The sequence below is a fragment of the Taudactylus pleione genome, unplaced genomic scaffold (assembly GCF_031769625.1).
Source record: "Taudactylus pleione unplaced genomic scaffold, aTauple2 ptg000183l, whole genome shotgun sequence".
Classification (NCBI taxonomy): Eukaryota; Metazoa; Chordata; class Amphibia; order Anura; family Myobatrachidae; genus Taudactylus; species Taudactylus pleione.
In genome coordinates this window covers 8,847,903-8,872,607 of record NW_028284585.1, presented here as the reverse complement: position 1 = coordinate 8,872,607, position 24,705 = coordinate 8,847,903, and the positions used below count along the sequence as shown (strand labels likewise).

The 24,705-nt window shown below is 41.8% G+C and overlaps 1 protein-coding gene across 4 annotated transcripts in view; it reads left to right on the top strand.

Annotated features, from left to right (window-relative positions):
• Positions 1-24,705, top strand: part of JADE1 (jade family PHD finger 1) — a 108,986-nt gene that overhangs the window by 2,248 nt on the left and 82,033 nt on the right. The gene's annotated exons all lie outside the window — the stretch shown is intronic.

The following is a 24,705-nucleotide window of genomic DNA, read 5'->3' as shown; positions in this document are numbered from 1 at the left end:
TAGTTGATGGGTTGGAATGAAAATCTGGTAACATATGGGAGTAAATGATGATCAGCAATTTGCTCCTAAATGCCAGAAAACAGATGAAAATGGTCGTTCAGACAAGTTTGTTAAATGTTTGATCTAAACAATTTGTTCAAGCAACAGTTTTTGTAAATTTTCTGGCATTTGGGAGCAAATTGCTGATTGTCATTTGCTTTCATACCTACCAGATTCTCATTCCAACCAATCAACAAGTTGGCTGGTTGGATGTAAGTTGGTCTAGTGTGTGGCCAGCTTTAGAATGCCCAATGGCAAAACTGTGGCAGAGCATGTTGGTATGTCTAGTTCCATGTTGAATACCCCTGCTGTATAGAAGAAAGTGGTCATCCCTCTAATTTTGCATTGTAACATATTTTGTCAAACTATGAAAAAGTTCAGGAGTTTGAGTAAAAAAATATATTGTGCATTTACAGTATGGAAAAAGTTTCAAAACTTTCTGGGCATGTGTGACGTTATCTGCTCTCTGGACGGTGCATGCACACTAATTTGTTCTATACATTACCGGCGAAGGCTACTTTAGATTTAAGCAGGATACACACTGTTAGATATATTGATCGGCCAATATATCGGGTGCCCGTCGGTAAGTGTGTACCGGCGATATGTCTGTGAACGACATCGTTCAGACATATCGCGTCGGCTGTGCTGCACAGCCATTGGACAGGTATATCTGTATCTAGCGTTTCCGCTAGGCTGTTTTAGCGGGGCGCGGCGCCCTGCCCTCCTTCTGGAGGGCAAAAAGCACCCTGCCCTCCAGGGGGAGGGCAAAAAGCGCTCTGCCCTAACAGCCTGCGGGAGCCGTTCTGACCCGCGGGACGCAGTGTCCCGCGGGTGGACTAACATGCGGTGACCCGGTCACCGCCAGAGAATAGACGCCGGGCGCATGCGCCCGGCATCTATTCTCCCTTTCTGCAGCGCTTGGGGGCTGCCCGGCATGTCCGTAAGCGCCGGGCACGCCCCCAAGTATGACGAAAAGGGGACGCGTCTTATAGACATGCCCCCTTTTCATAACCACACCCCCTCTTCGGCGCGCGCGCAAGATTGCCCTCTCTAGCTCCGGCGCCCTGCCTGCCGCCGGAGCTAGAGGGAACACTATGTATCTGTCCATCAGCAAGTGTTTACGGGCGATCCGCGGGACACGCGGCTGCCTGGAAGATGATGGTTGTTCAGTGTATATGAAGGTCATTTTATCTGCAGCTATCTTTGCAGTGTGTACCCACATTTAGTAAGGATGGTCAATTTGAATAGACAATCACACTAATAGTGTACTTTTAATAAATTGTGGCACAACATATGTATCAATGCTGTAACTGTCAATACAGAATGTTAAGTACGGCAGGAGATATAAGGTCAATAATAAATGGACCCCATAGTACTATTATTGAATAATAGGTTGGTGGCATGAAATTGTACTTCAGTTTTATTTTTCATCTTCCATGTTTATGGATAATTCTAAAGCCCAAATTCATTTAGCTATGTTAAGCGGACGTTTTACGCAGGTTACATCACTGTGCAGTATTAGAAAATGCTTATTGCAGAGGTTGCGTGGTTGGTCTGCCTGGTTTTACTCACGTTACGTGAGAGGAAAAGTGGGGAAATTGCCAATAAGATGGCAGGGTTGTATAGAAGACTTTTAGTGGATATAAGTAAAGTATTTTGAGCTCTTAAAATGTGTCAAATAGATACATTTTGGACTTTTTATGAACAGTGTAAAATGTATATCCAGCAAGAAATAGCAAAATAAAGCCTCTTGATGAATCTGGGGGTATATTAAAATGCCTGTAAGGTGACTTTTATATATAGATGTGTCCTTTTTACTGTTGATTCAGATTCGCCAAATAGCATAGCACCTCTTGACGCGCCAGGTGTACCTCTGTGTGTGACTGAGCCTGCATCCATGTAAAAATGTCACTGATGGGGACAGCCGCCGTTATTGCTCAAGCCAGGTTTCGTTATGCTCCATCTGCGACTTTGTACGCGTGTGAAACCAATTAATGTGCGGTTAAAGGTACAACCTAATATCTAGTACTCTGCATCTGCAATGTGACTAAGATGCAAGATTTAAATAAAAATACGGTACCTTACTTCTCTCAGGACGTCTGTCGTGGCGTATGGACGTAAAAGTAAGCAAAGACACATCTGTAATTATAAGCCACTATGAATAAATTGTTAAAATAAGCCACCTATAACTCCCAGCTGTAAGTTCAAAATCTCATGTCTCATCTATACAACACCCGCAGATAGCTGTCCCACATCAAATCACAAATTATTCAGCTTTTTGGGAAAACTTACCTCATAAAGACATTTCATTTATTGGCCAGATTTGAGTATTTAAATTTTTCTAAGTACCTTATTATTCAGTAGGACCAGAGTTTTTGATCCAAGTCCCAACATTTTTACATTTAAAACCTTTTTTTTTGTCCTACTTTGCACCTACTCAAGAGGTGCAAACTAAAATTCTAAGCGCCCATTGGCAACCTGCAGTAACTAAATAGAATTAATTGAATAGAAAAAAGTTGCGGGTGTGGGTTTTTACCCACGTTAATGGAACCCATGGTTATTTTGATTTTGGCCTCAGTGTTATATGCAAGCTGGAACATTGTCTCTGTGAGCTGTTCATCCATACTGGTTGGTGTACATTTTTTATGTTGTGTAAAACTCAATGTTGCAATTGAATTGATAAAGAAACATATTTTATGTGCTGTTATGTTTCAGTGTGTACCCTACAGAGGTCATGTAAAGCAAAACATTTTTGCTGAATTGAACATTTTGATAAAATAAATGTGCAGCATGTGCAAATGTTTGCATGTGCCTATCAGTTGATTCATTAATACTTTTTTTTTTTTTTTTTTTTTAAAGTTTGATTGGCTTGTTAGGCCTTCAATGAAAGCAGATTAAGACCATTCTAGAGTTGAATAAATGCTCTGACCCTTCTTGCCTCTCAGGATGAGAACCGTGGGCTCCTCTAAGCAGCTGACTGAGGACTTGAAAATTCAGATAACTTATTGCTGTTACAAAGCGGGGAACACTATAATAAGATCTTCAAATGGTTCCAGCTTGGAACGTTCATTGTCTGAAACCTCTTTAAGATATTGAAGTAAAGGGTGGGTCAAAGGAAGATATGGAAGACCCTGAAAAATCTAACTGCTTTTAACTTGGTCAGATAAGTGAACCCAATTATCCATGCAAAGACCCTTCAGAAAGATCTTACAGCAGATAATGGTCTACTAAAAAATGTTGGTTACACAAAAATGATCTGCAGGGAAGAGTTAAAAGGAAACCTACTCTATGAACTTATCAGAAAAGCCAACCTCTGAAATATGCAAACCATACGTAAATAAGCCTGAAACCTTTTTGTAGCTTTAGACTGATGAAACAGAAAGTAGACCACACTTCCAGCCATTACTAGGATTTCAGATTGCCTGCTGTCAGTGAACATTAATTATTGCCTGGTTGGAAATAATATTTGGTTCTATTAAAAAAACCCAGAAGCTAATGTCCCAGTGTTGGTGAAATAATTGAAGATGGAAAGTTCAACATTTCAATAAGATAACTATACAAAACATACCTCCAATTAAGCCATGAAGTAATTACATGTAGGAGAAGAAAAGGTTTTGGGATGGCCTTCAGTCACCAGACTAGAATAATATTGAACATCTGTGGAGAGCTCTGCAGCAGGCAGTGCATGCAAGTAGTCCTAAGAGTATTTAGTATTTTTACAATAGTAGAGTTCTGCTAGGACAAGCGGGACAAAGACTCTGGGCTGGCATTAAGAAACAGTTAGCTGTGATGTTGTTGTTGTTGTTGTTGTTGTTGTTGTTATTATTATTATTAGCTCATAGGGTGCACAAACCTTTGCACATACTGTATTGTTTTTTTCTAATTTGTTAACTTCTTGAAACTAAAGCAAAAGACAAACAGCTGCTAACCTACTGGATATATTATATTTAGATCTTAAACAATGTAGCAATGCTATTTAGCACATCTATACTGACGGAATGGGATTGAAATGTCGGCGGCTGTTTAGCCGCTGGTTCAAATCCCGACAGCGGCTGCCTGAAGGGAGTAAATCCCGACAGCGGCACGTAATTAACCTAACCCTCCTCTCTTCCCCCCCTAAACCTCCCTTTATGGGTGCCTAATACTAACCTCCCCCCCCAGTGCCTAACCCTCCTGGGGGGGTGCCTAACCCTACGTCCCGCCAGGGTGCCCTAAACCTAACCCTCACCCCCCTGCGGCTAAGAGGATAGGCGCCCCGGACTTGCCTAGTTTGGGCCCGCGTTGTCCTGGATTCCGTTGTCAGGATTATGATAGGCGTCAGTATCTCGCCGCCTATCATGAATCCCTAGCTGGCATTCTGCCGTCTGGATTGTGACCGGCGACCTACATGCCATGCTGACAGCTGCCCTTCCACAAATTGGGGGATACTGGATCCTCCAAAAACAAACCAGAAAAAAACTAAACAAGTGTAAGGCACTAGTAAGTATAAAAAATATTTAATAAATAATTGCGTAAAAATAAAAATAATAAACACATAAACAAATATTCAAATATAAAGAGCTTAATAACCCGAATAATCAAACCCACTGATATAGCTCATATCACTATTATTCGATTAGCAGCAGCAACATTGTTTAGTGAAAAAATAACAATTAAAGAAAGCATATGTAATAGCACTTTGAATGTAAAAAAAAACAAGGTTTAAGTCCAAAAAGAATATATGTAGAGTCCTTTTGTAGAAAAAAAAAATATAGCATCGTCTCATTGACCAGTAACAAGGTATCTTTATAATAAAATGGTTCAAGTGGGATATGGTTTGTAAAAAATGAGCTATATTTGGATAGCTCACATACAAACAAAAACAATCCAATTTGTTTGGTTATTATTTCAAGCTTGAAGATAGCAAAACAGTGGATTAGTTATAACCCTTTCAGACCTCTCGAGATTCCCAGGAATTTGGCCTGCCTCAGCCAAATTCCCCCCGGGTAGCCGTGTCTGTCTGAAAGGTACCTACCCGGGAACACGTTCCCGGGTAGCCGCCCCTTCAATCGACCAGGGTTTTTCCCAGGGCTTAAGTCCCGGGAAATTACCCTGTTTCTGTCTGACTGGTGCTACCCAGGAATTTACTACTCCCGGGCAGCACCAAGCAGCTTTTACATGTAGTTGACAGCGCAGAGCGTCCTATAGGACGCTCAGCGCTGCAGCTCACCACCCCCAGCGTCGGCCGGCTGTGTACAGAGAACCCCAGCCGGACGATGGGGACACCCACCAGTGGGTCTCTGCCACAGCGGGTCGGTTGCTGTGTCAGCGACACAGGACCCCAGCCGGACGCCGGGGACACCCGTGCTGGAGACTGCCGACTGGTCCCAGCCATAGCGGGCCGCCCGCACTCCTGCTGGACCACCAGGGAATTAAAATAAATGTAAAAAAATATATAAAAAAAAAAAATCTGCATTATGATTGGCCGGTTTCCGCCAGCTGAATGATGACATCATCATAATCAGTCAGAGAGGGGATAGGCTAGGAGGAGCAGACGGCAGAGAAGAGGCAGGTAAGCCGAAAAACCCTGCTCTTGTCTGAAAGGGGTCTACCTGGGAATTTCCCAGGTAGACACTGTAGTAGTGTGAAAGGGGGGTCTCGACCAAATACCCGGGAATTTGCACAGGAGAAATTCCCGGGTCTGAGCAGGAAATTTCCCGGGTTGTATGTCTGAAAGGGGTATTAGGCATGGGTGGCAAGGAGAGTTGAAATTAAGCAGCATGCATGCACTTAAAAAGCAGTCCCAAAACTCAATCCCAAGTGGTATCCCTTAATCATAATTAGTATTGAGTGTTTGGTTTGTTAGCCACAGGTTTTACCCGATTTCCTTTATGCGATGGTCACATAGTCGGCAATATAGTTTTTCAGTGACAATCTTCACGATGTACCAGGGATCCAAGTAGTCAAACGCTCACCCATATGTATTCTAGCCTCTCCACGTATGGGCACTTGTAAACTCGTTTCTCCACCTCTCAGGCCCGTCGGCGGCTTCCTCAGTAGATAAGGACCTAAACCTTTTTTTTTTTTTTTTGGACATTCAAAATGCTATTACATATGCTTTCTTTTTTAATTATCTTTTCACTACACATTGTTGCTGCTGCTAATCGAATAATAGTGTTATGATTATCTCAGTGGGATTGATTATTAGGGTTATTGAGCTCTTTATATTTGAATATTTGTGTTTATTTTTTATTTTTACGTAATTAATTATTTATTAAAACATATTTATACTTACTAGCACCTTACACTTGTTTAGTTTCATCTTGAAATTAAGATTCAGTCAATTGTGCAGAGATAGTTTTTGTTTCTATCCAGCAATGATTTAGTTGACTGCTTTTCACTTAAAACATTTAGTCAAACATACAGTTTCTGCAGCCCTGCCCAATAGTATACAATAATGGGTTTTTTTTTTTCCCATTGGAAATCTAGATATTATAGCATATGTTTACATAATCTGATCCAAGCACTTGTGATTAGCTGGCTTCTTGTTACCTGAGTTAAACTGGGTAGTACACACTAGCACGATATCGGGATGATTTGCCGTATTGGGAGAATTGTCTAGTGTAGGGGTGGCCACATTTTTGGAGTTTGTGATCTACTCTACGTGCCCAAAAAGGGGGGCATGGTATGGCCCAAAAGGGGTGTGGCCTCAGCAATGGACGTAGGGACTGTCCCGACAAACTTGGGATGGTTGGGAGGTATGCAGGGAATGGGTGCCAGCCAGGCAGACAGGGAATATGTTTTATTTTTTCACCCAGCCAGGGAATGGGTGTCCACCAACCAGACAGGGAATGGATTATTTTTTTTTACCACCCAGCCAGGACAGAAATGGAAGAAGCCAGACATCGACAGCTACATTAAGATGCACTATAAAAGGCATCCAGAGTGGTGTGGCAGTGGGCACACAGCATCGGGACTGACACTGAGTTGCGGGGCAGGGAGGAGGCTTGAAGCCGGGGACAGTTCTAAACCTACATACATACACTCTCACCTTGAACTCTGTGCGCTGGTGTCAGCAACTCTCCCGCCCAGAACAGTCTTAATGCAGCATATACAAGCTGTGGCTTCACTGCACAGCAAGCCAATAAGAATCAGACTGATTCTTATTGGCTGAAGCTATCACAAATGACAGTCGATGAAGACGTGATAGCCGCAGCTTCAGCTAGCCTGGGGTCTGGCGCAGCTAGCCAATAAGAATCAGCCTCATTCTTATTGCTAAATGGAGTATTAAGAGGGTTGCCCAGATGGTGAAACCAAACGTGTCTAGAATAAATGGAGTATTACAGGGTCCCCATCTAATTGACACTACCAATTTTTTAGTGCTCATTCTAATTGCTGCTACTGGACGTTCTCCGCAATCTGCCGTGTCCTTGGTCAATCGCGATTAAAGCTTTGGCCACCCCTGGTCTAGTGTGTACCCTCAGTTGCACTCTCCCACTGATGACATACAATATTGTTTGTTTGACCGTGCTTCACGGTCAATCAAACAATATTGTTTGTGTGCGGAAGTGCATTGTAATGAAGGAAGGAACGAGGTATCGTTCCATCGTTCATTATATCGTGTAGGGTGTATCTGCACTCTGTGATGGTCCAGAGCGAAGGGAAATCACCCCGACCATCTGCACGATTGCTGGTCGTTGTAATGTGTACACGCTTTTAGCCTCTTAATAGGTAGCTATGCCATTTGTGTTTTTTGTTCAATTTTAGTGATCTCCAGCACCTACATCCATGGCTGTTCCTACCATCTTTGCATAATGGAAACTCACTAATTAGACCATTGGGGGAATTAAATTAGCCCTGATAATTTATCGTGTGTTGAAAAAGGTGATATGCTCGGGCTTTAACTCCTGGGGCTATTCAATTGCATCCCTTTGGTTTTTTTTTCTCACCTGATAACAGATAAGTTGTTATCGGGCATTAACGTATAGAATCCTGGAACAGTTCCCTGACCTATGTGTTAACCCACTGTTTGCGCCCGATAACAGGCTAATTATCGCATATATCTTTTTGGGGTCTACTCAGACCCGAAAAGAAATATGCCTCAAGTGCAGTGCTGCGGGTTTCAGGACTAATTGGATAGCCCCGGTGTATCAATTAGCCCGTGGTAAATGAACGCTGCTAATTGAATTCCCCTCATTCCTGGCAGTGATACTCAGATATGATCGTTTTGCTCTCAACTTGTGTGCATGCAACTTCAGAGCATCATTCACTATTCCCTAACCACAAGCTACATCAATTAATAGTGGGATGCTGACTGCACACGTAGTCGTTGACACATAGCAGCACTTTATCGCCGAACCATTTTTCATGTGAAACTGCTGAGCTTTTAATTTGTCAAAGTGAACTTCACATACTACATAAAGGGGATCTGCTGTGCTCCTAATCAGCTTTCTTGTATGTGGGAGTTCTCAACTTTGCAGTATAGGATGTCGAAAACCCCATGCAGTTATGTTATACTCTGAAGTGAGAATTTCAGATGCAAGACTATGGAGACAATCATTCTGGTTAATTTCACTATATGTGAGGAGGTTGCATGAGTCGCTGTATACTGCCTGTTTGTAATACTGCAATACTTGTATTGGGTCATTCCATGTCAAGTGGACCTGACCATCTCCAATTTGGATAAAATTTTACATGAAGGTTGGTATATGTCAGACTAACTATGGGAAAATTTGAGTTCATAATATGCATATCAGATCTGCTGCGGTCCCACCATTTCTGACAGCAGCCATAGGTTTCTATGAGGGCTGCAAAGCTGATTTACCAAGCAGTTTGACTCCAATAGACTGTTGAAATCTACTGTATAATCCTGCTTATGTCCGTTTTGCACAGACTCAGTAGAGAGTTGTAGCAAGCCTGCCAACCCCTCCCCTTACAACTCTTACTGACTGCCACAGCCTCACTTCGGATCCCGGTCCACCACTATGCCTGGGACCGGGTGTTTATTAGCCGAATGAGTGCTGTTGCTCCAGAGATTTGTCGCCAGCTCCGGTCTCAGCAGCGTAGCCACCTGTACATTGGTTGGCTGATCTGCAGTCGGGTCTCGTGATTTTTAAGCATGTTTAAAAATAATTTGTCTCGGTCAGGCGACCATTATCGGGTGAAATAATCGGTGGGCTGTGAGTACAGACTTATCCAATGTCAGACCAACTGGTCGGCCGGGGGTCGGATTGACTGCAGATTGGACAAGTGTGTACCCAGGTTAATATTCCTTGACAGCAGATTGCTAACACTAAACCCGAGTACACACTGAGTGATGTGTAACAGTACGATATGTTGGGCCGACATATCGTGCCTCGGGTACACAATAGAACGATGTAATGATCCCTCCTTCATTACCTGCAACGCGGCCGCATGCGATATCATTTGGTTGGACTTGCAGCACAGCCGACCGAACGACACCCGTGTGCAACTGCGGGAGCGCACATATTAGACGTACACACTGAGCGATGCAGCCGATAAGTCATTTCGATTCGGTCAACAACGACAAATCGTGCCGACATTCTCTGTGTGTATCCAGTTTAAGGAACATCCTATACTTATAGGGGTATTCAATATGGGAGCAAAAACTCAGTTTTTGCGTTAATATCGCACCTATGACGTCATTATCGCAGGTTTTAGTTTTACACCGTATTCAATTTCAAAGACTTTTCGCAGGTTCGAAAAGTCTTCGATAAAAAACGGGGATAACTTTTCACCATTGAATAGGTGTCGAAAAAAAGTGCAGAATTGGGGTTTAGGGGTGCAGGCTTAAAAAAAATAGCCTGCACCCCTGGGAATGACATTTAAAAAAGAACTGTGTCAAAAAAAGTTTAAAAAAATAAAAAAAATAGAGACACCCCAAAAAATGTATTTAAAAATTGGGGTGAAAAAAAAAATGGGAAAAAAATGTTTAACAATAGGGAAATAGGTTCAGGGCTATTCTGCAAGTATGCGGCAGGTGTTTTCTAGAATAGATTTATAGCGGCAGGTGCACAATTGCAGAATTTTTAAAAACTTTAGGGACATCAAAATATGCTAGTACCCATTTTCATGTACCCCAAATTTGATGGGACCACTTAAAAAAACGAAAAAAATAACCTAAGTGCTCTTCTGCATCACTTCTTCAATGTCGGGAAAAAACACCTGCTGCGGCTATTTAAATCCCTGACTTTCATTTACAGGCTAAAACGGGGGTACCCATAGTGATCTCCCATGTTTTTACAACTTTAGGGGGTCCTACAATTTTTTTTTAAGGAAAATTTCGTAACTTTACGAAAATCCCACTTCGCAGGCTCTCATTTTCGTTAGTTTCATATTGAATACGGGGATAAGCGGGCGCACGCCCGATACTTTATCCCAGGTAAAAGCTCCGATATGAAACGTAAACTTCGACAGCGAAGTTTACGTTTCATATTGAATTCCCCTCCATATGTACTTTTATTCTAAACTAAATTGCAAAAATAAATTCTAGTACTTCTCATCTCGTCCTTCATCAGAAATTATATTGTTTAATTGGGTAGAGATTTTCTAGATTTATGATAGTTCCTTGCCTGTTTTACTGTGATTACCAGCATGCTCTTCATCTTCAGGTCTCTCCCGGTAGCTATTGTACTATAATGTGCCCCATTATTTTATTCCTGTATAGTTTATCTTTGTATATTATTTTTTACCCATCCAACCACTTTTCTAAGCTTCCATGTAAATCTACCAAGAGGTGGCAACTAGTAGTTAATAAACTTCAACAGTGTCCGTTAAGTGAATGTTTGTAATCTTAAACAGACATTTGCAGTGGACAGGTGTTTTTATCTGTTTTATCTGTCCTATAATTGTTACCTGAAAATCCAGAAAGGCTAATGTGACCTGACGTTTGCTCAGTCATTAAAATCCACCCCATACTTCTCATTGGGGCAATTCAATTCAGCGGGAATTCAATATTGCCATGAGGGAGTTCCCGGAGCTATTCAATTCAGCCGGCTGTTTAGTCCGACTAATGATTTCTTCTCGCACCTTCCTGAGGGTGCTAGGAGAAATCCGAGTAAAGTGCCAGCTGCGAGGCTGTTTTCCAGCTTAGCGCGGAGCTAACAGCATTGTGGCGTGCAATTTAGTTGGAGAATGTTGGTTCTCGCGACTAAATACACAGGTTAAGTCCCGAGAACCGGCACTCTCCTACTTAACTGCTTCCCGTCGGAGTAAACATCGCAGTGAATTGAAGTGCTCCGGGAGCTTTGAAGGATATTCAATTCTATACGATGTGCTGCCGATTATTGCCCTGTTGCAAACATGTTGGTCATATACAGAAGTGTCAGCATCGCAAGTTTTCCCTCGCATTTGTTTTGGGTACAAGGGAAAACTGCAATGCTGTCTGGCGCTCTGAGTCAAAATCTATGATTAATTGTGGAGATAATGGTGAAGCTCCACCCTTTCTTGTTCATTTCTTTCCAAACTGCTCTATAGTTGTAGTGTACTACTAAACACGGGGGAATTCAGTCGTGTGCTGCAACAACTCCTGTCTGAAGTGGTCTTGAGTTTTTCAGTTGTTTGTGCCGCTAGGTGCCTTTAATTTTTGCCCACATCCTCCTGAGATGGTAAGCAGAAATTTGCAGATTTTGTCTGCGCGCCTAGCAGTTTGCCTGATACACTTTAAGTGGCTTATCCTGGTGCGTGCACTTGGGTATAATGGGCACTCACGCCCAGTGGCACAAACTATTGAATATCGCCTGTCACCTTAAGCTGCCCATCCACTAGGCGATTAAACCTAGCGATTGAGCGATAATGACCGTCGTTATCGCTCCATCGCTTGGTAATCGTCTGCAAATCGGGCAGTAAAATGTTAAAAACGACCGGCGATGCGCGCGCCCACTGGCCGTTTTTAACATCAATCATCGCCCGAACATGGCGGTCAACCTGACGACCGCCGTCAGGTTGCCATGTTCGGGGATGATTGAACTGCATACACTGAACGTCTGGTGTATGCACTTTACCCCGCGGGAGACGACAGCGTCGTAATCATGCTGTCTTCCCCGCATCTTGTAGTGGATGGGCAGCATTAGACTGGAGCTGCGGGTGCAAGAAAACAATATAAATATTTAGCAAAGTAATTTTAGAAGTACTCTTAAGTGTACTTTGCTTTTGTTAACCAGTAAATGATCTGGTAAAAACAAAAGCTGAATAATGCAGTGAGCTTTTCATATGCACGTGTGGTGGGATTTTTTATAATCTTAAAATTGGCAGCAGTGATGTCTATATGGATGGTGGCAGCTTCTCTTTGATCAGTATCCTTAGCTGATCTGTGAGACCTAAGGGATTGTATGGAGATAGGATACCAGATGGCTTAAGCTTCTCATAATCAGATTCACGCACTGCTAATTGTTCATGTAGATGAAAATAGGTGGACGCTGAAATTGATGTACTGTATATTCTGAACATATAATTGTCAGCAAAAAAAATTACTCAATACAATCTCATTCACACCTATCTATTTAACTAACATGTTAATAAATACGTGAAAAGCGCTTTAAAAATAGAACAAATAAGTGTCAGTTGTGTGATTTCCACCACTGTGTTGTATAACTTTAATGCTGCTTACATTTTAGAATGTAGCATACCCTAGTTGTCGTATTTGTAAAAGTGTCGGTATTAACAATACAATGAGGTATATTTGCTTAATTGAGAATTTTTTAGAAGTGTAGATGTTGCCCATAACAGCCAATCAGATTTTAGCTATTATATTCTAGAAGTTACTAGTTAAATGTTAAGTAGAATCTGGTTGCTATGGGCAACATCTCCACTTCTAAAATCTCTCACTTTAGTAAATATACCCCAATGTATGGAAACAAAAAAAAAAGTGCATATTTTTCCCTTTTTTTTTTTTTTTAGTGTGTTTTTATGATTGAACCCACATTTATAGTGTATGTGCTAGACTGGTAAATCGCAAAATGATATGTACATGCAGCTTCCAGCTGTGCAAATATGTAACTGCACATTAACGCTTTCATAGATCAAGCACATGCCCTCTTAGAGTGGGTTACTGGTCTCAATGAAGGAGTTGTCTTCTGATGCTGTCACAAATGTCTGAGAGAGAAAACGTTTGTGTGTTTGCCGGTCGAGTGGCTTTAGGAAGTAGCCGGGCGGGGGGGCAGTGTAATATATCTCAACAAACAATAATGTTGATAGTTTTTATAGACTCTTGCAGATATTGCCCACTTGGGGTGGTGGAATAGGTTTAACATTTAGCTAGACTTTATCATCGCCCAATACTGTCAAGTTTGCAGGTTTAAATGGGCAATAGGATTAAGTACAAAACATGCTTGGTTTTAGATTTAATTTTACAGCTAGTTGTCGAAAAGTTGCGACAGTTTGAATAGGGTTAAATCTGCCAAGCATCACTAGCTGTTAATTATTATTCTACCTTATGATTGAAAACATTTTCATGTTTTATTATTAATTGGGTAATATGAGCTCAGCAGAAATGAATGGACATCTCCCTAAATAGAAATAAATGTATAGAAGTGATAAAGGGCCAAATTCAATTCAGTGCGATGATGAATATCCGTGGGAGGGAGCTCCCGCAGCTATTCAATACAACGCGCTGTTTGCCTAGACGGGAATTGGTTGTCAGAGAATGCCGGTTCTCGCGACTTAACCTTCGTGTTAAGGCGGGTTAACTGGCCTTCTCTGACTAAAGTGCCGGGCGTTCGGCTGTTAGCGCCGGGGTAAGCAGGAAAACAGCTGCGCGACCGGCACTTTTGTCGGATTTTCTTTAGCTGCCCAAATGATGCGGTGTATTGAATAGCTTCGGAAGCTCCTCCCCGTGGCTATTCATCATCGCACTGAATTGGATTCGGCTGAAAGTGTAGTCCTGTAACTCCCAGTGAATAACTGTGTCAATGTAAGCTGCAGAGTACTAGACCTCTGGAACCTACATATGACAGTGTTACTCTCCCAGCTTTAGAAAGCACATGGTGACATGACAGATGTGATTTCAACAGCTCCAAACATTTCCTCCCCACTCTGCATCTGCTCAGTGTTTTCCCTTACTGAGTGCTGATGCTGCCTTTCAGCCTGCGGTACTGCTCTTAGATTGATGAGACCGTTAAACTTCTCACTTGAAATGTATTGCTTTCTATTTCAGCTTGTCCTACTGTACATACACCTTGTAATGCAATTTGTTTAATTTAGGATATTGAATAATCTCCTAGCCACAAAGACTGTTTGTAGCCTTTAGGATATATCCATTAAAGATTGTTTGTATACTGACTTCCCAGCTCTAGGGAAAAATAGTACACTCCGTTTGCAACATTGAATTTGTCTCCAATATTGTAGACTACAAGATATTATTTGTATTGTATGTGTGTGGCACTGTTGTACGTGTGTTTTTGACTACACAAGGACACCCACTTTACTTAGCGCACATCCATAATGTTTAGCAAGACTGAGAAAACATTGGTACAATCGCAGCCTCACGCACACTTGCACAAGCTCTCACCTTACTCAGAAATTGCTTATTTCCACGCAAGCTATGAGTCCTCAGACTGCGTATGGCATCGCAGTGGCTAATTTATGCACGGCCCTGCAACGGCATACGAACGCACTATGACGCCTGCGTTTTGCAGACCCCCTATCCCCCCTGATACCTCCCACAAATGGCACTTCCTGTCAATCACTCTGCGATGGGTCTGCATAGTCACTGCTATCGAAGTCCTGATCGCAGAGGCCGTTTCACGCACTGCGATGCATGCACAGAGCGAAACAATCTCCCAATTGCATGTGTATTAGCAACTGCATTTCTTGCTGAATTAGGCCCTTAGTAAATGGAAAGTCTGGCACTGCAGCATTTTGTAGTGGTGGCAAGACAATATCAGATAAAATTCCCCGTCTGATAGACCAATTATCTGATATGCTGAAAACATACAATATCCTTGCCTACACTGTCAGTTAATTTGTCTGTACTACAATATACTCGCCATCAGACAAAATATCAGATCTGTCTGACATGTTGGATGGTTTTTCATGCCCAACAGACTGATAATTGTCGCTCTGTTGTGGCTACATTGCTACTATTGGCCTGATCAACTGATAATTGCACAGTATATGACCACCTTTACAAGTAAACAATGATGCATTTTTCATGATAGAGGACATGCTTATTAAAAATAAATTTACACTAAAGGGAAGAATGGTAATTGCAGTTCTAGAGGATAGCCAAGTGCTAATATTTGTTTGCAAAATTAAGCTACTATATACACAGTCTGATTTGTAATCTGCCACTTACTTGCTTGTGTAGCATCTCCCTACCGTGTCTGACATTTTAAGTGAAAAAGTTAAATCCTGCAATGTCTGTATGGATAACAATCAATCATTCTTGCAGCTCTCAAACCATTGCCTATGGTTCTGATTTTATTTTATTGCATACATTTCCTGAATTACTATATCATGGAATATATACATAGGATTTGAAAATGCTGCATCTCTTGCTATTTAGTCTTTGCTTACACCAATAGCCACTTATATAATGACCAATGTAAAGGACAAGCTTGTGTACTTTGTTTTTCTGTATTGTCGCTCGGTTGTGGCTACACATTGCAACAATTGGCCTAATCAACTAATAATTGCACAGTATATGACCACCTTTACAATGATGCATTTTTCATGATACAGGAAATGCTTATTCAAAATATATTTACACTAAAGGGAAAGAATGGTAATTGCAGTTCTAGAGGATAGCCAAGTGATAATATTTGTTTGCAAAATGAAGCTACTATATACACAGTCTGATTTGTAATCTGACACTTGGAACTCTCTCCCTCTTCCCATCAGACGCTCCACCTCTCTACAATCCCTCAAATGGGCTCTCAAGACCCACTACTTCATCAAAGCCTTCCAGGTCTCATCTTAACTTGCTGCTACATGCTCCTTCCTCCCTGTCTACCCGATCTGTGTCACATCTGTTTGTCTGCCCCTCCCCTTTAGAATGTAAGCTCTTACGAGCAGGGAACTCTACTCTCTTGTGCTTCTCCCTACTTTACTTTCATCTACTTCTTACTCCCCATTAGGGCACCTAACACTTGGTTGCTTTGCTCTGTTGCTTATCTGGGTGTTATGAACGCTAATGTAGCAATGTATAGTATTCACTCTAGGTCCGGCGGCAGGCAGGGTGCCGGACCTAGAGTTAGGGCACTTCTGCGCACAGCTGACAAGGGGCGTGACCAATGAAAAGGGGGTGCGTCTTTATGACACGTCCCCTACTCGTAACTCTTGGTGGTGTGCCCGGCACTTACGGACATGCTGTGCAGTCCCCAAGCGCCGTGGTCACTGTGGATGGCGCCCGGCATCCATACACCGGCAGTGACTGCTGCTCTGCCGTTTTCCTCACCCACGGGACACTGCGACCCGCGGGTGGAGGACAGAACCCACTGGCTGTTTCAGCGGGGTGCCGCGCTGGAGGGCAGGGTGCTTTCTGCCCTTCATAAATAGGCTGCGGTGCCACCCTGAAACAGCCTAGCTTTTATTGACAATAACATTAAGTTTATGCAAAGAGTCAATATTTGCAGTGTTGACCCTTCTTTTTCAAGACCTCTGCAATTCGCCCTGGCATGCCGTCAATCAACTTCTGGGCCCCATACTGACTGATGGCCGCTCATTCTTGCCTAATCAATGCTTGGAGTTTGTCAGAATTTGTGGATTTGTGTTTGTCCACCCGCCTCTTGAGGATTGACAACAAGATCTCAATGGGATTGAGGTCTGGGGAGTTTCCTGGCCATGGACCAAAATTTTGATGTTTTGTTCCCCTAGCCACTTGGAGCACCTTGCCATAGTGATAACTATCATGCTGAAAATGGTATTGTTCGTCACCAAACTGTTCTTGGATGGTTGGGAGAAGTTGCTCTTGGTGGATGTTTTGGTACCATTCTTTATTCATGACTGTGTTCTTAGGCAAAATTGTGAGTGAGCCCACTCCTTTCGGCTGAGAAGCAACCCCACACATGAATGGGCGACCATCAGTCAGTTTGTGGCCCAGAAGTTGATTGATAGCATGCCAGGGCGAATTGCAGAGGTATTTAAAAAGAAGGGTCAACACTGCAAATATTGAGACTTTGCATAAACTTAATGTAATTGTCAATAAAACCCTTTGACACTTATGAAATGCTTGTAAGTTTACTTCAGTATACCATAGTAACCTCTGATAAAAAGGTCTAAAAACACTGATGCAGCAATACTTGTCTTTCTCAAAACTTTTGGCCACGGCTGTATGTAATGATTGGGGGGGAAGTTATATATGACTTAAGGTCCATACACACGTAACGATTTTTTGAATTATTTAACTATAACGACGTCATTATCGTTCAATCGTTGAAAAATTGTTCAGTTTCTGAGTTATAACGATGAACGATGATCATTCATGAGCGTTCCCATTTGTAGTTCATTCTGACTGACCAACTGAACGATTTTCATTAAGGGAAGTAACAAAAATCGTTTGCAGTTCAAAAAATCGTTCATTAAACTTTAAAAAAATCTGACAGAATATCGTTCATAAAACCGTTGATAACAAAGTGTGTATGCAGCTTTATTGTTACTCAGTGAAAAGTTACATTTTAAGGGGTCTATTTTTTAAATATTTCCGGCATATTCCCAGAAAACACCTATTTTCGGGGGATATCTACAAATATTAAGAATCCCCCAGATGTACTATGGAATGAAAGCCGTGTGGTCCTTCCATTTTTTTTACAGCAGTCGCAACCCGCATAGGTTTCTATGGAGGTTCCAAAGCTGTCAGATTTATCAAGTTCCGGCGTTTGGCCCCCGCAGTTTATACCATCTGAAGGTTGCGATGTGCTGCTGAAGCCTATAAGCTACACTTCACAAACGTTACAGAGAGAGGGTTCCTCCAGAACACTCCCCTGCAATAGCCACCGCACATGCGTAGTCTGTAGACTGAACATACACATGATTTTGAAAGCGGAGTGAAGAATCCGCTGATGCAGTCACTTCACTCCAAGCACAGGGACAGGCTGCTTTTGTAGCCCCTGTCCATGCATGTGCTATTTCATACATTCTGGCGCTATTATCGCATACTGCAATGTGACCATGGGTGCTGAGTATCGCTCTGGAGCTATTATCGCATACTGCAATGTGATCATGGGTGCTGAATGTCTAGTCCAGATCGCATTGACGTATATGTGACATTGATAAATGGGCCCTCAAGTCTCAAAGGGAGTCATGGGGAAAAAGGGTTATTTACTGCTATGTGTATTTTAACAGAGTGTTGATTGAGCAATCAGATATCCTCTCTAGACCTGTATGGGGATGGTGGAAATGGGCAATTTATCAAGTAATGCAAATGCTTATTTTCACCTCTAACATCATCCTAAAATGAAGGGGAATATTTTCTCATGCCCAATCTCCCATCCAAAGTGACTGGGCGATATTCAATTGTTTGTGTCGGGCGCGACTTAATGTGCGTCTATTATCTTGCAGTCACACCCAAATGCACCAGGTTTAGATGTGTAAATCAATCTACCCATGCAATGTACTAGGCACTTTGGTGCCTAAAAACCTGACTTTAGCTTGTCGCCTCAGGAGGGTGTGAGCAGAAATTATGGGCATTTGTGCCCATCGGCATAATCTATTGAATTCCTCCTGTCCCTCTTGACGGGAGCTGCTTGAGACAATTTAATCATACCCCCATGGTGTCCGTCTAGTGTAGCTGGAGATGCTTCATTGGATCTCTGCCGGGTTTAAAAACTATACATATGTGCAGTTGTCAGTTGAGCAGATAGATGCCACTGGTTATCGCCTGGCAGGTAGGGATTGATGAATTCCGTTGGTATTCAAATTTGTACTGGTACAAGAAGCAGTAATACAAACTGAAAGTACCGCTGGTTGCAGATTTTACTGATAGATTTATCTCCAATTATTATATAATAATTCTGAAGATGTAACATGATTTTCTTTACTCTATGTAAAGAGAAAATAAGTCACTGTTAAGAAACTAAGCTTTGAAAGTGAGATGCATTACAGAGAGAAGACTGCTAACTTGTAAACCATGGAAACTTACAAAAGAGTGCCTACAATTTATCTCCTGTCAGTCTACTGTAAATTATTTTGAAATTTTAGCCCACTAACAAATACTAACTAAATTACTATTTGAGGATTTAGTATTGAGACTGCGTTCTACAGTCTTTTTACCAACAGCATTGTAAATAGTCTAAGGTGGTCATATTTTTAGCTAATTATTATCACATAGGAATAAAGTAATGTACTATAGAAAGACTCAATAGGAAGCGAAATGGCATATTTTTAACATCAAATTTAGTCCATATTGAAAACTAACACTTTTTGGAGAGCAGAATAAACTGAAATGTTTGGATTACTAGTAATACCCGTAATGCGATCATCTACTCAAAACTCTCCACAAGGGCACTTAACACTTGGTAGCTGACACCCTGCTGCTTTTTGAGAGTTATGATCGCTGCAGCAATGTTTATAAACCATGTTCTTATTCTGTATTGTCTTGTACTGTAAGTCGCTGTTTTACGAGTTTGCTCATTTGTTAATGTACTTTGTGAGGCGCTGCGGAACCCTTGTGGCCCCATATAAATAAAGGAGGAGAAGAAGAAGAAGAAGAAGAATCTGGGCTGCCATGCACACACATTCAAGAGGCATTTACACATTTAGCATCAACATATTCCATTACGTCTTACAATTGGAAACAAAACAAGACCGGATAATAGAAAGGCAAAGTGGTAAAATGGCCCTACTTACAATTTGATTGGATACATTTTGGGAACCAAAAAAAGGGGAATAGCTTTACTAGCAGCAGATCGCTCCGTGTGTGGGGACTGCCCGATATGTGGGACATCTGATCCCCCGTCGCGTCACCCGGTGCATACCGCACCATGTATGGGCAGCTTTACTTTAGACCACATTTTGGTCACCTTTTTATTAGAAATACAGAGAGCTTGGTTCGTAGACAGGTTTAATAAAGAGAATGGATGGGTTTAATAAGAGTCCATACACACAGGTGTTCAGCCTGCACCAAGCGTGTTTTGTTACATTTTAGTTGCATGAAACAGAAATGAGCTATAACAGTCTTTTAAAATGGGTCGCCAGGCAATTCATAAGGCCACTTGAGGCAATGCAGGATAAATGCTCATCACTACATATGTGGGAACAAATACTGCAATCTGCAGCAATGCATTTACCCTGTGTGGTTGTAGCTTTTACAATAGCTATACGGTCCTTTTTAAGGTTATGATGGAACTCATTCTGATGCAACCATTGTTGAACGGTGTGTGCTTGCACCCCAAGAAAGATAAAATTGGTGTTATGTGCTTTGGGAAAAGGTATCTTGGAGGTAATTCAAAGGTTTGTTCAACCCATGATACCTGGGACGTTTACTTCCACTGGAAGGAATATCTGTTCAGTGTAAAGGTAATCAAACTCTGGACTTCTATAGGAGGTGGATATAAGAGTCACAAAAGTAGATTGGTTGCAATAGTTAGAAGGGCTAAGATCCATCCTTTTGTGGAACTAAGAAAGCCAAAATTGGAACTAAATGTAAGATAATGTTTGATAAAGCGCTATAGAAGGTGAACTGGAACATTTATTTGTGCTTTAATATAGGGGTGTGGATTGAAAGATCAACACTATTTAGATAGTCAAAAGTTCAGCACCACATTTTGGCAATAGGTCAGCAGGGTCAAATGGTCGACATGGACTATTGTTGATAGGGTGATATGGTCAAAAGGTTGACACTTTTTTATTTTTTATTCTAAACCTAACACTTCCCCTTGTTCTTAACCCTACCCATTCCCTTCTGCAGCCTAACCCTCCACCAAGTGCCGAATCCTTAAACCATGAAAAATCACTTTGGGGTTAGGCACCAGCAGAGGGTTAGAATTAAAATAACAAAAGACAGGCCAGATGTACTAAGCTCTGAAAAGTGATAAAGTAGAGAGTGAAAAACGACCAGCCAATCCGCTACTAACTGTCATTTTTTTGAAACACTGCCTGTAACATGACAGTTATGCTGGGCATACACTATACAATTTTCTGTCAGATATCTGTGCAATCTGGCTGGTTGGATGAAAACTTGGTAATGTATGGGAGCAAATGACAGTTGATCATATGGTTTTAAACACTGGAAAAGGACAAAAAACAATTGTTCAAATTGGTTAAACACACAAATTTAACCAATCTGTCTGAACTACCATTTTTGTCTGTTTTCCACAGTTTGTGAGCAAATGTTCGATTGTCATTTGCTCCCATACATTACCAGATTTTCATTCCATCCTGCTAGATTGGACAGATAATTGTATAGTGCAGGCCTGGCCAACCTGTGGCTCTACAGGTGTTGTGAAACTACAAGTCCCATCATTCCCTGCTACTGTTTTAGTATTCTCTAACAGCAAAACTGTGGCAAGGCATGCTGGGACTTGTAGTTTCTCAACAGTTGGAGAGCCACAGGTTGGCCTGGCCTGGTATAGTGTATGCCCAGCATTAGGAGCTGAGTGGCTGGTTGTTTATCACTCTCCACTTTATCACTTTTCAAAGCTTAGTACATCTGGCACAAAGTGTTGAACTTTTCTGTGTTGACCTTTTGATAATGTTAACAATTTTTATACTGTCGACCCTAGCCCATGTCGACATTTTAATTGTCGACCATTTGAATGTGTTGGCCGTTTGTCCCTGTCAAACATTTGCATATTGACCATCTGTTGTCGATCTTTTGACTGTCTATCTAGACACTGTATATATTCTATCCCTGTACCTGAATATAACGCTTTGCTCAGGACACCTGCTGTAGTTTCCCCAAGCTCCTATATGCCTGGATAGTCTGCCTCCAGCCTCTGTGTTGTGTTAGAAGTACATGTTTCCAAACTCCTAAGTTTGTAACTTTTTACATGTGTCGATTCCTTTTGTTGGGAAATCTAATCAATGAATGTTTAGTTTGTAACATTAGCAAAATATTTGCTCAAGTATATTTTTAGTACTGATGAACATAATGTGCAGAATGTATTATAAACTCTGAAGATGTATCCAGGATACATATAAACAAACATGACTGTTCCGTGCTGCAGTGGTAGAACTACCAATTGTCATGATTGGTGGTTTATGCTGGTTTCCTTTGATACCTACTTTACATGGTATATTAGAAATGCAAATATCTCTACAGGCAAAACATGTCAGTGTTTGAAAGGCATTGTCAGCCTGAAACTAAACATGTTTTTCTTGTAAATATAGAAATACTGATAATTGGAAAAGAGAGAGAAAAGTGATTTACATTTCTCCTCTTCTGTCACTCAAATTTTATAACATCTGCAATTTCTTTCCTTGACTGATTTGCTATACATTGGATGTGTATGCTGGTGACAGGAGACTGGCCTTAAGGCCCCCATACACAGTGCGATTTGCAAACGTTCCAATCTCGTTTGCGATTTCTCTTGAATTCCTAATCTGTTCCGGTCATACGATATTGTTCCCACACACGGAACGATTGTACAAACGACACAACAATATAGATGGCTTGTAAACGACTGCAGATCGTAAACAATATATCGTTTGTAGCAAACAACCTCACGATGCTGGAATTTAAATAATGGGAGGAAAAGTGACAACATATCGTCCATCGTATCGTTTATCATGCACACACACGAAATGTGTGCCAAGTCATGAAAGGTCGATATCTTTCTGCAGGTTCAATTGATCAGCCTGCGTCGGCATCGTGATCATTCCCACACACAACACTTTTTACACGATTGGTCATTCCAATCGATCGAAAACGGACAAATCGTGTAAAAAAATCGCACAGTGTATGGGGGGGCCTTTACAGTAAATACTTTCGTACGTATCTGGAGTTGGTAACGTAATTTATTTCTCAGATTGTAGATTGTTCAAATGTTCCACTATACTACAAATGGGCAGATTCAATTAGCCGTGGGTCGAAAGTGCCAAGAGCTGTTCAATTATAGACCTACAATTAATCCTAGTGACACAGTTAGCTCTAATTTCTGCTTGCATATAGGTAGGGGCATATGAGCGTTAACTTCAGCGTCTGTTCTGCGCACGGGTTGATCACAGATCTGCAATTGAATAGCTCTGGGCAGGTTTTCAAATGGGCCTTTGACATGGATGGCAAATACATCTATATAATATACAAGAAGGGTGTGTGCGTCTATCTATTTGTCCTTTTATGCAATGCCAGAGTTTTGTATCTAGCTCCACCAAATTTGGCATGGTGGTATAGTTTGACCAGAATCAGGTTTTTGCCAAGGTTTGAACTTCGTCAAGGCCACACACTGTCACACAATCCCATTAAACTGGGACACTCTTAAATTACACAGGTTCTGCTGGCTGAGAGCTGGCTTAATTCAAGCCTGCATCAGCTCAGCACTCGATACATTCAGACTGTGGCAGACAGCATAATCAATACACAATCTTTGATCCTGGCAAAGCTTGGCAATTACTCCTAATTTACATAGTTATCCAGGTGTGAATAACTGCTGTTCCTTTTCAAAGCATTGCCCCTTTAGTATACTACATTCAAACTCCCTTTACTTCTGTTCACATCTCAGCCTTCAAAAGTGTGATCATTTTCAGGACCATTCACTGTTGAAGCACAACCACAGACTAAGGGGTATATTTACTAAAGTGAGAGTTTTTAGAAATGTTGATGTTGCCCATAGCAGCCAATCAGATTCTACTTAACATTTAACTAGCACCTTCTAGAAGATAATGGCTATAATATGGTTGCTATGGGCAACATTTCCACTTTTAAAAACTCACTTTAGTAAATATACCCCGAAGTATCAGAAAAGCCAGTGCCACCAAAAAAACATCCAGTCTGGGTCGCAGCTCCTCAGCTGCTAAAAGTAACAGTGGCAAGACATGAGGAGACCTCAGAGGAAGTACTTGGCAGCTCAACAAGAGAGACAAGCAGCCACTGGGGAGAGAGCGAATCACTCAATGCAAGGCTATCTCGCCACTCTGCTGATGCTGCTAGACATACAGCATCCGGGGCCATGAAGTCCCCAGCTGCAAGACAAACACGTCAGTCCGCCGATGCTGCTAGACTTGCAGCATCAAGGGACATGGAGTCGCCAGCTGCAACATTCAGACTGTGGCAGACCGCATAATCAATACAAAATCTTTAATCCTGGAAAAGCTAAAATGTACTAAGCTCTTGAAAGTAATAAACGACCAGCCACTCAGCTCCCAAATGTCATGTTACAGGCTGTGTTTGAAAAATGACAGTTAGCAGCTGATTGGCTGGTGGTTTATCACTCTTCACTCTGACCACACATGCGTGGCCGCCATTGCTGGGAAGGGTTCCAGGGGAACCCTCCGATGTATAAATATGCAATGTATAGTCCATAGGCTACAGCGGGCTACTGCCATCTTCATTTGGTAACTATGACCGCATCACAATGTATTGCATCATTGGGGCTGCTGGTGTGAATGGAAGGATCGCAGCAGGTATCGGAGCTATGTGCTCGGTTCCTCTGTCATCCATTCGGGAGGATACTAAATACTTGCTGCAGCCCCCTGTAAACAGGTGTTTTTGGGAGATTAGCCACAAATATTGATAAATGGGCCCCTAAATGTACTCCCTAGACATGATTAGATAGGTCCTTTTCACAGCTAAAA